The sequence below is a fragment of the Oryza glaberrima genome, chromosome 2 (assembly GCF_000147395.1).
Source record: "Oryza glaberrima chromosome 2, OglaRS2, whole genome shotgun sequence".
Classification (NCBI taxonomy): domain Eukaryota; kingdom Viridiplantae; phylum Streptophyta; class Magnoliopsida; order Poales; family Poaceae; genus Oryza; species Oryza glaberrima.
In genome coordinates this window covers 18384270-18400764 of record NC_068327.1, presented here as the reverse complement: position 1 = coordinate 18400764, position 16495 = coordinate 18384270, and positions in this window count along the sequence as shown.

Sequence of the window (16495 nt, the reverse complement as noted above, 5' to 3'; positions counted from 1 at the left end):
AAAAAAATGCAGCCAAGGAATGCAACAAACGCATGGGAACAAAATGGGCATACTTTTTAGAAGCCTGTGGCATCCCCTAGCAAAGTACAGCTAAAAATCCTGCAAGCAAACAAAGCAGCTCGTAGGCAGGAGATAGAGAGGAGATCCATCCGCCATCGTTCTATATATACTCAGCCGGTCCCGTGTCTTCCCCATCCCCAAGTTATTAATTGCATCCTGTCATTCTCTTTTCACCTTTGGACAAACACATAATGAGGTGTAAATATATATTTATATAGTTTTGAATCGGAAGAATGTTGCGAAAGCATACTAGAAACTAACAATATATTATTGTTAGGCTCACATTTTTCTCAGGACCGATATCGATCTAGAGTAGAAGTACATGCGCATGTGAGTATACGGTCGATGGTTGTATATCTGTACCACGTAAGGCCAAACCTCTAATTTTTTTTTAGATATATGTTAAAATTATTAGATATTTTTTCTCGTGAATAGGGCATGGAGGAATATAATTAAGCTCGTGTGCTACATATATCTTCCGATTTTGATACAAGCTTACAAAATGCCTCTTGTCCGCTAATTTTATCCCATTTGGTTCTTTGTGCCAAGGGAAACAAAAGCAGAGGGGAACCACACAGTGGCACACACATATCCTACAAAAGTGACACATCGATGTGAGAAACACCCAGAGTAGAGAGGGGACGTACCGTTCGTACCACACACACACGCACATTGGAAGCTAGCTACAGCAAGAGAGAAGATGCGCAAGACATGCAACTAAAAGATTTGTGACCAGAATGACCAGAATTCACAAACAACAGGGGGTTGCTTGCTTGCTCACCTCCTTGCAAGAGCTGCCATGACAAGGGATCAAGAAAGGACGCACGCTTAGACTCCGTTCTTTTCTTTTATCTTAATTTTCATTAGTATTCTTTTAAACTGTTAAATAGCATATTTCGTATGAAAACTTTTTTATATATAAAGGTTACCTTAAAATATCAGATAAGTCCAACTTTTTCAAGTTTTTAATAGTTAAAATTTAATTAATCTGTATTGTTTTTTCTAATACTGATTGTAATCTTATAATTTTCTTGTTATACTAATATATCGCCCTATATAGTACCGGTTCTTTTTAATAAGAAAAAGACAAAGGGGGAGGTGGTAAAGGAGGTGAGAGAGCAGGAAAGGTGAGACAGCGTTGTTCTCATCTGTGTCTCTGGGAAGGGAGGAATAAAGTGGTCATGATGCATGTGGTACTCATCTCCTACTTGTGCATTGGAGAGGGAGAGAGAGTGTGTGTGATGAGAGGAGCTAGACAAGGGAACCTTTTGCTGGGTTTGGCAGAAGGGGGAATCTGTGCAGGAGGGGGGCCAAGGACAGTGTTTTGGGGCTGTATGCCCAGCCCCCAGCTGAGCTGCACCACCTACAACTGCAGCTGCCTTGCTAGCTAACAAAGCCTATGCACAGCAGGGACAGCATGCAACACCAAAACACTCCATACCAGAGAGAGCGATAGAGGGAGATAGAGAGGGGAGGGAGTGTTAAATAGCATTAGTAGCATTGCTAATTAGGCTAAGAGCATCTCCAACAGCTTCTCTAAATCCCACTCTCCAAATACCCATATAGCCAACTCTCCATCTGATTTGACTAGTTAAACTCGTTGCTTGCTCCATCAGCCTCTTTATCTACCATCTTCATTATAAATCTATGACAAATGAGACCCACATGTCAGCCTATGCTATTCCTTCCCCCTACTTTTCCCCTTTCTCTTTTCTCACCATTTTTCTAGATGGCAACAGCGGTGAATGGCTCGACGAGCACGGTGTGGCAGATGGCGATGGCAACCTCAGCGGCCGGTGGTCCGACGGCGGATGCGCGGAGGTTGGCGGCCAGACGACGGCAGAGGTCCCCCCCTCGCGAATCCACGCCGCCGGCCGAATCCGGCGGGGGAGGAGGCAGCGAGAGTCCACACATCGTCGTCTCGGCGAATCCACGCCGCCATCCGCGTAGGGGAGGAGGCGGCGGAGTCCACACATGCCCCCCACCCCCCACACCCCTGCGATTACACGCCGCCGGCCGAATCTGGCGGGGTAGGAGACAGCGGAGCCCTCAAGACGACGGATGCAGAGGGGATGGTGACGGCGACCTCGACGACGACAGTGGTGCCGGAGGAGGAGGCCATCGACAGCGATGATGGATCCGGCCGCTTCTTCCCCATCATCGCTCCTTCCTCGTCGCCGTCGCCAACACACCCTCCCTCGCTCTTGCCTCGTCATCGCGGAGCTCCCTCGGCGACGGAGGAAATCAGACGGCGACGACCGTGCAGGTGCGAGCCAGCGACATCGCAGGATGACGATGGCGCTGTAGGACGATGATGGCGGCGACGATCGATCTGTGCGGTGAAAGAGAGGGGAAAGAGATATTGAGGTGGGGAGCAACGTGGGTCCCACAGCTAGCAACCAGGTTTGGCTAGGCAGGCAGACTGGCCAAGTTTGGCCAGCCAAGGAGCCATTTTGGCCAGCTAGATGGCTTGGCCAGTCAAATAGAGAAGCTATTGGAGTGTTTTTTTTTTCTTCAAACTTGCTAAAATTTAACTTGGAGATTGGGATAAGGGGACTATTGGAGTTGCTCTAAGTTCTTTTCTTCTATTTCCCAACTAATCTTTCTCATTTTCCACGTACACACTTTTCAAATTACTAAACGGTACATTTTAAAAAAAGTTTTATACCAAATTTGTCTCAAAAATTATATTAATCTATTTTAAGTTATTTTTAGCTGATACTTAATTAATTATACATTAATAAACCACCACATTTTCAGTGTGGGGAGATGGAGTTCCAAATTCCACCTCCCGGACACAGCCTTAATACTCCTCCTAAGGCAATCAAGACTGTCCATGCTCACCATATAATTAAGAGCACGTGGGTAGAACACATAAGCAACAGCTTATTGTTTAAGAAAACCAGCTTGTCTGTGTCTTTCTTTAAAAAAACACAAAGATATTATGAGATACTAAGGGCATGTTTGTCTGTTTTTATTTTGGATTATAGGCCTATACCTAACAGGTGAATCTAATTGCTAAGATCGAAAGATCCTTCCTTTTTCATTATAGTTCACAATTCTTTGTGGATATGATCATGGTATTAATATGCACCTTCCATCTTAAAATAAGTTGATTTCTTATTAGTAAGTATCATTTCCCTCCAGCTCAGCACACAACAAAAATCACAAGTGGAGAAGGAGTTTCTTGTTTGTAGTTCTTAATATTTCTTAAAAAATTACTAGAAATATAATTCCAAACAATTATGCCCGAAATATTACTTATTATTCTTTATAGTTACAGACATAATCTGCAAACGCACGAATATACTGCTGTAGCATTTCATCCGGAAGTATTTCCAAGGTATCGTATTTTATTTAGTCCTAAGGGAAGATATGAGAAGAGAGTATTATAATAACAATTATATCACTTATGCAGATCAAAATCTAATACAGGGGTTAATCAATTTAAGGACAAGGGTTGATTGACACACAGAAAGAATTAACCAAAATACTCTCACTAAAATAATAGTCTAAGCTAATTGGAGAAAGAAATAGAAAAGCATTATTCCTGTACTTATAGTATATAGTCATTTTAATTAACACTTGCTATTATACAATTATGCAGCCAATACCCCTAACTATGCCCTCCTGTAATATCGAGAAATCACGCCTAATTGCCGAGTTCCTTATCCGTCATGGCCATCCAATTGGTAATAGATACGGAGGAGTACCCACACTAGGAAAATCTCTTAGCCCTATATACGCACGTGGAGGAATACATGTACTAAGATGTCACCATCAACAGCCTACCTCTATAGATCCGTACATATAGCACCATTTACTGGTATCTAATAATCTAAGCATTGTGCTTATATTACTACATACTACTCTATATCTCTGCAGATGACATAGAACAATCAAATAATTGATTACCAAACCAATACCATTGCATATCTCCAGTAAGCTAGCTACATAATTATTAAGAGACAAGTATGAACTAAAGTCGGTACTCGAATAATTATATAAATGAAGTAAAGGAACAAAACTATATAAAGAAGAATATTTCATTATTGAATTAAGTCTTACAAGAGAGAGGAGCTAGTAGAGCGATACCTGAAATCTCTAGAAGACTTGAAGAACTAAGAAAACTATTCTAATTCTACTCCACTAGCATTAGAACAAAGTAAATAACTAGAGAGTTTCTTGATTGATCCTTCTTGGTGTGTGTTGAAATGGAGATGTAGTGATCCTTTTATAGGCTCAATGATGGTTATGATAGTTGAAAATGTCCTAAACACCCTGCAAACATCATTGGGAAGCAATTTAGGATGTCCACGTGGAAGGCCAGGATGAACGGCGCCGGTGGCGGTTTCGGCTGAACCTTGGGCTGGCACATCCTTTCTCCTGGACTTCGCATGATGGATCCTTTGCTCAGTGGCATGATGGTTGGGCCAAATTACAGGTGTTCTAATGGGTTTGTGGGCCCATCCATCCATTAAGTCTGCCACACGTCGAGCTTTGATTGTTTGAACGATTATTTTCCATCGTTTCTCCTCCATTTATATGAAGATCGCCTATATACAAATACGTTGCCAAGTACAAGTGGAAATAAATTATTCTTAAACAAATATGCATACAAGTATTGCTAATTCTCTTTTATTTCCGGATGTATTGACAGTCGAAATTGGTCTATTATGACCGTCAACAGTCGTTAGCTCTTCTCTTTGACTAGGGGTGGCAATTTCCCCGTTTGGGGGTGGGGGGGCGCGGGTACCCGCCCCTACGGGGCCAGGGGCAGGGGCGAAATGCTACTCGCAAGTGATACGGGGGCAGGGCCCTGACATCATGCGGAGCCGGGGGCAGGGAAACATCTCCACCCGCGGGGCCTTAGGATTACATTATAGAGTGAAAATATAGTTGTAGGATCATAAAGGGCCTTTCCCACCCCAAAAGCTAGCCTATCAGGTGAGGGGCTCCCCCACTTATATTTTACGTCCTTTGCCCTTCCTCAACTAATGTGGGACTACTCAACAATCTCCCCCTTCACACATTGGTGTCCCTTAGCCGTTCACCGCCCCTTCACCATTTCCCCATGGTCCCTCAGGTATACGGGCCCCGCAGGCACCCACGGTTCATCAGGCCTTTACACACTTTGTCCCTCGGGCCAGAAATGTTGAACTAGCCAGGCTCTGATACCAATTATAGGATCGTAAAGGGCCTTTCCCACCCCAAAAAGCTAGATTATGAGGTGAGGGGCTCCCCTACTTATATCTTAGGTCCTTTGCCCTTCCACAAGCAATGTGGGACTATTCAACAATAGTGATAACCCGTTATGAAAATAAGGCCCATCAGGCTTAAGAAGGAACTCTCCCCTTATCCTATCCCGAAATTTCTCCCCAACACATGTGCCGCAATTCATCATCAGATTCATGAACCAAAAGCGGTGGAGTGAGAAGCGGTCACACCGTTGGAGCGAGAAGCGCTCTCCCTCCTCGTCGTTTACTGTCCTCTCCTCCGGCCTCCATCCCTCCATTCCAGGTCATCGACTTCTTGTTCCCCTTGCTGGATGTCTCCGCATGTCCTCTCCTTTTTCCCGTCACTTGCTTCGTTCCCAGCCAAGGAAGGGTTGCCGGGCGTGCCTCCATCCCTTCGTCGACAACCAGCCATGCAAACAAGTGCTTGTTGCCATCCAATGATGTCACCATGTTCTCCATGTTGCCGCCCGATGCGAGGCCTCGCTCACCTGCCGGGTCCCCGTTTTCCATTTGGATGACTCTACGGGGCTAAGGCCGGAGCCGGGCACTACTACAAAACATCAAATAGGTGTCAGCACTATAGGTGCCGGAAGTGCTAAAATCGGCATCTATAGGCCTTTCCACACTTCCGCTGGTTGAAATCGCAAAAAACTGGCACCTTTAAGCAATTATAGGTGTCGGTTTTTTTCAGAAAAATCAAAACCTTTAATATTAAAAACCGGCACCTATAGGGTGATTGAGCCGAGCCGAATGAGTCGACGAGATAAGGCATCCACAGACTTCCATCTCTTGCGTCTCTCTCTTCCTCGTCTCTCGATTCTCTCTCACTGCTCGCGGCCGGCAAAGGCGGCGGGGCAGCCCTCACCATCCCATCCGCCAGATCTGGGGAGGGGTGGCCCAGCGGCGTCATCGGCGGGAGGCGGCATGCGGCAGTGGAAGGGAGGGGGGATGCGGCGGCGGGACGAGAGGCGCTGGCGGCCTGGCGGCAGCACCCTCCCCTCTTGACTCTCTCTCGTTGCCCGTGGCCGGCGGTGGCGGCGGTGGCAGCCGCGCCCTTCCCTCCGCCAAATCCGGGGAGGGGCGGCCCAGCGGCGGCCGCGGAGGGGCGGCCTAGCGGCGGCATGCGGCAGCGGAAGGGAGGGGCGACGCGGCGGCGGGACGAGAGGCGGTGGCGCCCTACCTCCATCAGATCTGGAAGGAGGGCAGGCGTCGGGTGGGGAGGTGGTGGCAGCCCGGCGGCGGGATGAGAGGCAGTGGTGGAGCCCTCCCTATTAGTGAATGATTTCTGTGATGTTCTTCAGTGTTTCTTGTTCTGTGATGTTGGTTGATTGGGGATTGGGGATTGTGATTGATTTGGAGTTCTGTGATGTGGGGTGGATGAGCTCGATGTCGAGCTTTTTTTGGCTCGCGAGTGGTCTCAAAGGTGCCGGTTTTTAAAATGGGATTGGTGCCGGAGCACTCATCGGTTGGAAAAACCCACACTTTTCACATGTTCTTTGGTAGTTGGGAGGGGGGGGGGGGGGGGGAGAATGCGAGAGCGGGGGCGGGGACATCCTTGTCCAACCCGCCCATGCCCCACGCCTTTGCCATCCCTATCTTTGACACACATCTTTGCCGCCAATTCCCATACCCCCACAAAACCCTCTCCTTGCTTCTCCTCCCTCTCTACAGCGTCTTCCATATACTCCTCCTTAATCACGATCTATATATAGTCAGCATGCCTTCCAGCAACAAATTTAATATACAGTCACTTATTTGTATTTTTTTTTGGAATGACTTAGTGTGAATTCGATTAAATTGTTTTACTGTACATGATATAGGATTTGGAGGTATATATATTGTCTGGTATGTTGAGTATCACTGACAGTTCTTATCACGATTTGACAGTGATAATGAGCCAACGGTGATGATTGAACTACCGAATTATAGGTAGGTCTATAATTCGGTAGTGACATAGACCATCCTCAAAGCGTGACACATGCATAAACATAACTGCTAATTTAAAAATCACTTAATTTTAGAGTAGGTCTATATCCAGAATAGAAATTATTATCTTATCCAGAATAGAAATTATTATCTTAGCTATAAGGTTTCTGTACGGTTAGGCGTGGCGCAGAGTGACGATCCCAACGGGCGACAATGTGGGCTTGCACCCCCGGCCCCTAAGCTACAGTTGACCAAAACCATTTGTATATTATTCAACTCTAGAGATAAAATATTTGCTGGATGGAAGAAAACAAACAATTAATTGAACCTAAATCTCCTTAATTTGCATGTCTATTAGCAGCCCCTTTGAATTTGTAGGAAAAGTATAGGAAATTTGAAGGATTTACATAGGATGGTGGGATTGAATCATATCTTATCCTTTAAAATTAGTAGGAATGAGAAATCCTAAATCCTATAGAGATTTTGGAGGAAAGTTAGCCAGAGGTCCAACCTCTTGAAAAATTCCTTTGAGTCTATCTCTGATTTCTACGTTTTTCCTGCTATCAAATCAAACGGTCATTTATTTGTTTTCCCTGTATTTTCTAATCATCTGTTTTACACTTGCATTCCTGTCAGAATCATATGTTTCTTTTTTCTATTCCTCATTTTTCCATTCATGTTATTCAAAAAAGCCCTAAAATTTTGTCCATCTAACAGCAGTTTCCATGTACCTCCAATATACTATAGGAGAGTACATGCATGCATGGACAGGGGCCAGGGCGATTGTAGCTAGGGGTGCATCATGGGTTGGCAGCTTGGCGTGCGAAGACGCGACTCACTCGAGCTAGTGATCAGCTACGACTGACTCATGACTACACTGATCTCTCGCCATGGCCGGACATTACGTACAATGCATGGATGGATGGGTATGAGGTTGGTGAAGGTCGCTCAGATGCATGAGGGGCTATAGCTTAGCTTCAGCAGTTCATACTTTAGCGGCGACGAATATATGTGTCACGGGGAGACAGGAGGGCACTGTGTCTCACAGGGGAGGGCAGCATGATGGGGATGGGGCATAGCATATATATCCCCCATCCATTTTCCATGCATCCATGACCCCCCCCCCCCCCCCCTCTCTCTCTCTCTGCCTCTCTTCTGCGCTTTGCATCCATCCATGCATCACGCAGACCGGACACACAGTGGCTAGCAATAGTAACATGCATGTACACCAACACCGATCGATCCATCTCCCATTTATCTCCGGCCGCATATACTCCCTCCATTCTAGAATATAAGTATTTTTAGAGTTGGACATGGTTATTAAGAAAGTAGGTAGGATTAAATGGGAGAGTGTTGTGATTAGAGTAGAAGTGGAGGTAGGTGGGAAAATTGAATGGTGGAGGCTTGTGATTTGTTGAGAAAAAAAATGTGGGCGAAGAAGTTATTATATTTTGGGACAAATTTTAAGCTAAAAGTTGTTATATTTTGGGACGGAGGGAGTATATGCATATGCTACTTCATCCGTTTTATATTATAAGATTTTCTAGCATTGTCTATATATATATATATATATATATATATATATATATATATATATATATGTTAATGAATCTAGAAACATATTAACATCTATATGAATATGGGCAATGCTAGAAAATATTGTGATATAAAACGGAGGGAGTACTGGCTAGCCCTACATGTATATCATATCGATCGATCTCGATATCACGCGCGCCAATATAATTGGTATACACTGTTTGAATCAGGGTGCGAGGAGGGGCCGGCCGGGCAAAAAGTAGTTTCTTTCTTCTTCTTCATCATCAGAATATATGTATATATCGATGATCTATCTGGAATTAGTTAAGCACTTAAGCACCACGTACACATATCGTACGTATATGCATAATGCTTGCATGTGCCGGACTGCCGGCTGGCCAAGTTAGATGGATCGGTCATATATGTCACCGACGACCAGCCGGGTTGACAATGATTATTTGCTAGGAGTATCTCCAACAGAGTTTGCTATTATCGGCTCTACTTCGAATGTTTATTTGGTTATTAGCTTGTCAAAAAAAATTTACAAGAGCCAAATTCGACATTCACTCCAACTGGTATAGCAGACGTTGCAGCAGGAGAGAGAATTAAGGGTGGAGTGGAGTGGAGTGGCCATATGGGGAGAAGGAATAGTACGTGGGGCTCACTGTCCGTAAGTGATTTTGAATAGACAAGTTTGGCCAATGAGGTGAGAGATTTGGGCAGTCGGATGGTTTAGCTATCCAATCCAATTAGAGAGGTTGTTGGAGTACGATTTTTTTTAATTTTCTAAAATTACCAAAATTTGGCTTAGCAAGGGTCATTTGAGAGGACATCTCGCAGATGCTCTAACGTGTGTAAGGTCAATTAATTCCAACCTTGCATCTACTACTAGCTAGCAATGGCATGCAGGTTGGCAGCAGGAGGGTGTGATCAGTACTTTACAGTTAAGGAATTGCGTGGTCTGGGGAGGCAAGTACGTATACGCACGCAACGCCATGATCCCAACCTGGACGATGTCGATCGATGTGATTGATGACCATCAGGGGAATTTCAACTAACTAACTCCGTCCATCGTTTCCCCGGCCCCCGCGGTACGTGCGTCGCGCAGTTGCATGCACGCGGACGCGACACGCGACGTACGTGCTGCGACGACGCTCGCTCTCTTGTTCTCGCGTGATCCAGCCAAGGCGCCCCCCGGCCGCGTTCGATTCTTCCTCCGTGGGCAGCGGTCGAGCTGAGCTAGCTAGCTGGGTGGACAGCGATCGATGGCGACGACGTGGTGTTCGATCGCGCGAGCCCCGCGCGTCGTACCTACTACAGTACCTATCTACCTGCGGTACGGCGAAACTACGCGTACATTGGATGCTGTCTAAGAGCCAGTTTGATCGATCGATCGATCGATCGAGCTGAGATCGAGGGATATGCATGCGCGCAGTTAGGGATGCAGTTAGGTCGATCTGCGAACTTATATATAGATAAAAGTAGTGGGTAACTAATGGATTTGTCATTTGTCATCTGGTTATCTAATAATTTGATCTACGAGAAACGTCTAGGAGTCTTTCGGCTAGTTTCATAAGGTGGTGGGCTAGCCGACCTGAGTTCAAAGCCTCACCCCTTCTAATTATTTGATGTTAGGCTATTCCCTAATATTCACGCTCTTTTAATAATTTGATCTATAAGTGAGTTCACGGATCGACCCACTTGCATCCTTATGTACGGTAAAGTTGAACCATGACGCAGAAACCCGCGGATTACCCATGACGTGGAAACCCGTGGATTACCCATTTATTTGACCTCTATATATGTAGATTTGCGGATCGGCCCACTTACATCCCTACATGCACTGAAGATATCTCATTATGCTCTTAGTACCTTGTAATGGTAATTATAGCTTCTTTGTAGCAAAGGAAAAATAAAGAAAATATAAATTCCTTCCAATTCGAAAGTCCCAAACGATCCGAGGGGGCGGAAAGAGAGGGATTCGAACCCTCGGTAAAAAAAATTGTACAACGGATTAGCAATCCACCGCCTTAGTCCACTCAACCATCTCCAAATCGAAAGGTTTCCGTGATATGACATAGGCCAGAAATAACGACACTTACATCCCTACGTGCACTGAAGATATCTCATCATGCTCTTAGTACCTTGTAATGGTAATTATAGCTTCTTTGTAGCAAAGGAAAAATGAAGAAAATATAAAGGATTGAAATCCTACGAGGGAAATTTTTTTTTTTTTGCTCTACAACTTACAAGCAGCTGCCGAAATATAAATTCTATAACTTGATTTTCATGTTTTTTCATGTAAATTTATTTTATAGCATTGGTTTTTAAATCACTAACAACATAGATATAAAAGTTTTACTTTTATAATATTTTTAATCACTAATAAACCGTATGACTTATAACCTAGTGTGCTACATTACACTGTCAACTATCTAATTGACTATTCATTCTAGAAATAGTACATTATAAAAATAGGATCATTCTCTTGGATGAAACCGTAGATTATTGGTTAATTCTTAGTAGTGACGGTGCTATTTTAAAATTAATAATATATCCGTACTTTTTAATAGGTCAAGTTCATATAATTAGAGATAGACTAGAAAGATGATTAAGGATATAATATTGGATCCGGTAGTTACTCACGTGCACGGAGCGTATGACGTGCCACGTGTGTGAGAGAAGGGGAGGGAAGGAGGATGACTCCGCTAAATGGATAGCATTTTTATTATTACGGTGGTGGACTACTGGTTGTTGCTATCATAATATTAGCTTTTTTTTTACATAATTAACCAAGTGTGAAAACTCCACCTTATAGATAGTGTTAGTGTGTGGATCCTTCTATTTACCAGTGAGATAAAGTTAAAGCCAGTATATTTTCAAGAGTCCGCATTAAAATCTGTACTTACTAGTACTTCCTCTCTCTCACACACACTGGTTCAATCTCAATTCTCAAAGTTGGAAGCAACTCCAGCTCAACAGATCAGTCATATGCACTCTCTCTCTCTCTCTCTGTGGCCCCCCAAGGCCGTCCAGGGATTTGTACATGTCAGACCAGGGGCTTTGGAGGGTTGTCCATGTGTGGGCCCTGGCAGAGATTCTCTCTTTCAAATTCCTCTCGTCTATGGATTTCTTGTTTCAATTCTTTTAGCCGTATTTCTATCTTTTTTTTTCTCCCTGATGAATACAAGCATGTATGTAAACGGACAAGGGCATACGGACACCATGAAAAAACAGTTGTACCGTCTGTGATACTGTCCTAGCTATGGTCCATGTACTGGTACAGGGTAGGTAGGCAGTGGACAGTACACACAGCAGTGTGGCGTGGATGGAGTATGGACCTAGGGAATGTATATCACATAGGAATGCACAAATTTGAGTTATACTTTTCAGAGTATTAAAATTAGAGGGACCATGGTACATTTAGGTGGTGTTTAAATCTCCTTAACATAAAGATGAATATAAAGATTAAATATTTCACGCAAAATAAGGAGGTAATAATGTGTGATTAATTGAGTTTTAATTATTACAAACTTGAAAAATGGATTAATCTGATATTTTAGAACAACTTTCATATAGAAAGTTTTCGCACGAAATGCACCGTTTAGCAGTTTGAAAAGCGTGCCACTTTTATCCAAAAGTTTATCCACTTTTTTCAGTAAATTAATGTGCAGTGTGGTGTGTGGATGAAGTATGATGTCATGTTATCATACTGTTTTGATCATGTATTTCCTATATGCATCGAATTTCATTGAAAATGATAATTTATATGTATATTGTAGATTAATCAAAGATAAAGATAATGTATGTGTACTTGCTTGAACAGAGAGATATGCAACTTAGGTCAAAATAGGTGGTCCAATGTACAATTCACTCTAAAAATAGTACTGCTGGTGCCTTTTCTGATCAACACGGACTCATCTAAATATTTGAGGCATTAATGGAATCGCCAACCATCTTGATAGAAAACTCTAAAGTAAGATGGGTTTTGAAGATTAAATCTGCTACCGGAGCCGATTTAGAGATCTAAACCGGTCTCTAGGTTGATTTAGGTCAATATGGAGTTAATCACCCATCTCATGGGTGAATCGGAAGGTTTACGGGACAAACCTACAAAGGTTATCGTACTCTCGTAGCGAAGGCAGGCGATTTATGATGAAAATCGAGAAAAATAGATGAAACTAGGATAAAGTAAAAGACATGACTGAAAGTAATGTAAAAGAATGATTCGATAGGGTAGGTTTGAATTGAATTGGCCATAGCCCTTATAAAGAGATTGGTCTTGCCTTCTACATGATCCTCTCCATGTCTTACTCGGGGGATAGACCAATTAGAACTCGAATAATATCTTCCCAAGTAAGGAAACCTAAGACCCGATAAAATTGAACTCGGAGTCGGACTCAGCCGGTCTAACCGACCATATGCTGCCGGTATGACCAGCACTATGCCGGCGGTCAAACCGGCCCCGTGAAGGAAACCGTGACATTTCCAAATTTGGCTATATTTTTCTATTTTCGTTCTTGGTGTCTGTTGGGTGTTAACAAGTACTTCAAAAATAAATAATGTGGCTAATTGTACAGAAAAGTCTAGCTAATTCTTGTAAACTATATTGTTTAATATTTCATATGCTGTAAATTTTAAAAAATTCTCATACATTTAACTAAAGGTCTTTATTTTTGTTTCGTTCCGAGACTCCAAATTGTGAGGATCGGCTACTTGCTCCTTGGGTTGGGTGAGTGTATAGTAGTCCTTGGGTTGGGTTTTGTGGACCCATAGCTAAGTATGGTACAAATTGAGCAGTATGTTTGAAATAAATGTTCAGAAACTCTATTAATATACCCAAAACATATTGCCATATATATTCACATGCAGAGTATAATATTTTAAAGAACTAGAGAGTTTTAATTAGGACACAACTCAGGATGGGACGCTCGACGGGGAGAGGGAAAATCAGGCGCTAATGTCAGCATGATGCATGCGTGCAAAACCACTTTAAACTATTTTTTCTTTTAAATTATTTATCAAAATCATGATTCGATTGCATCATTAAATTCGTTGCAATTAAATCTTTAAAACAAGATCACACATGGATATATTCCGATGAAATTTTTTTAGCTTATTATTGAATTTTTTTAAAATATTGCACGATGTTCCACCAAGTATATCAGAATTGTTTCACCAAGTAGATTGAAAATGTTTCAATCGTTTAAATCGGGCGTTGTTTCACCTTATATAAAAATAATGTTTCAGCAAATAGTGAAAGAATACTTCAGCTCACTGTAACATTTGATCCATACATAGTGAAACATTATAATTACACTAGGTGAAACATTTTTGGTGGAACAAAAAATAAAACGAATTCCCTTAATAGGGGGTTTCCAAAATGTGGGTGATTTGTTGCAAAAGAATATTTCAATTCACTGTAACATTAGATCTATACATAGTGAAACATTATGAGTATATTAGGTGAAACATTTTTTGTGGAACAAAAAATGAAACGAAATTCCTTAATAGAGGGTTTCCAAAATATGTGGGTGATTTGTTACAAAAGAATGTTTCAATTCACTGCAACATTAGATCTATACATAGTGAAATATTGTAAGTACACTAGGTGAAACATTTTTTTGAGACACGTGGCAGGTGAGGGCAGGACACATGGTGGGGCCCAGGGGGTCACGTGCACGGTGGAGGGGGGGGAGCCGCCGGTCGCCCGAGGCGAAGGATTCTCGTTTTCATTATCTATGTATGCACATGCCTAAGATCTAGTACAGAAAAATCAAGGACCCATATTATAATTTTACTAATCTTAAATCCTTTCATTCAATTAACATCGTAGAACAAACAGCTTAAATAGAACAAATACCTTATATTATGCATGGATGGACCAAAGGAATAATCCTGACTAATTATACTGAACAACGACGACTGAGCCACTTGGCATGCATAGTTGGCATGCAGTCCATGTGTAAAGCTAGAAACAAAATGTTTGCCAATTAAGCTGGCATATAGCTGGGCCATCAAATGATAGATATTCACAATCGAAGCTATATATATATACCTAGCAGACGAACCAAAACATGATTCATTTTAGATTTCCCAGGAAAAAGTTGATATAAATATAAGAGATTTATTTTGGGTGAATCTTCTAGGAAGCTTATTAAGAGATCAAGGAGTACGACTTATATGTTTCATCCGAAGAGTAGTCTACTGACGGTCTATTACCAGATAACACTCTGAGTGAAACTGGCTTGTACAAGACTTGCAATTCAAAGCGTAGTCCATTAATTGTTCAAGTTGTGAGTAAGTTTAGTTTTGAGTTCTAGGTAAATGTTCAACCCTAATTGTTCTCCATCAAACCGCTGGTATATAAACAATACATTGAAAAAAAGGCAAATTTCAGTGGAATTTTGAAATTTGGTGATGGATTGTTGAAATTAATAGATGGGCCTTAGCCCATTCGAAAATTAATTCTTTAAAAAAATCATAAAAGCTCACCTCATGGGATAATATGGAAGAGCTTAGTACCACCTTGCGTATTCTATGAGAGGGAGACCTTATAAGGGAGGATACTCTCATAGCCGCTCGAGGCATGTGAGGTGGAGAGATTAGGGGGGAATACACGCGCGCTCGCTCGCCTCACATGGCATGGCATGGCGGCGCGTGTGCATGACGACGTCGAATGGTCCCCGAAATTGGTTCATCACCCTTGCATAGATGCCCGTCGCTCGTAGTCCAACTCTATCCCGCTCGTCGGCATACACCGGTGATCCTTGCACAGATGCCCACCGCTCGTAGTCCTACTCTATCCCCTCGTTGGCATACACCGGTGATCGGGAGAGCAGGTCTCCGAAACTTTCGTCTTCGACGTCTTACACCGGGAGAAGGTGGTAATAAGGTTTTTGGGAAACGCTTCACGCGACTGCTCCCTGTTCGTCCACAACGGCTCGTCTTCCTCTTCGCTCACGTGCTGCACGCCGTCGTCAATGCACAGTACCGCGAGCAACCAGTTTTCCAAAACCCTCGGTACGTGTTCGACATGTTGTGCATATTTGATATGTTCATGCTTTACTGTCTAGTTTACATGTGTAGATCTTATTATACGATTATGCTAGTTTACATATGCAGTGTCATAATTTATTTATGGAATAAGTTAAATCATTATATGCTAAATTCAACAATGACAACGGCAAATGTAATTTTATAGCATTGAGTGTAACTCATTTTCTTCCCATAAATGACCATGGAAGTGAGTTTTTCCTCGATGCCAATATGCAAGGAAGGATTTTAAATTGTGCACATGAAACTGAGGAATTTTTCAATTGCACAATCATTTGTGTAATTAAAACAAAAGGGAAACCTTTTATTGTGCCATGGAACTATAGGTAGCATTAGTTTTCTGGATCAGGGGCGGCGTGGCCGGCGAGCTCCGGTAGGCCAGATCGGGGGCGGCGTGGTCGGCGAGCTTTGGGCAGCGCAGATCGAGAGGCGGCGCTCCCCCCGAGTTGCAGCCGGCGAGCTCTCCGGCCGCCGCCGCATGGATTATGCTGGTTATCTATCTCTTTTTCCCTCCGCTTTTTCTGATCTTTCGGCTTCTCCCACTACTACAGAATAGGTATTCTGTCCCAACAGGCACAAGGGAGGCGGCACTGATTGGAAATCAAAAAGGTGTAGAACCGGCACCTTTTAGGTTCGACGAATAAAAAAAAGCCGGCTCGATGCATCGGCTCCATCGATCA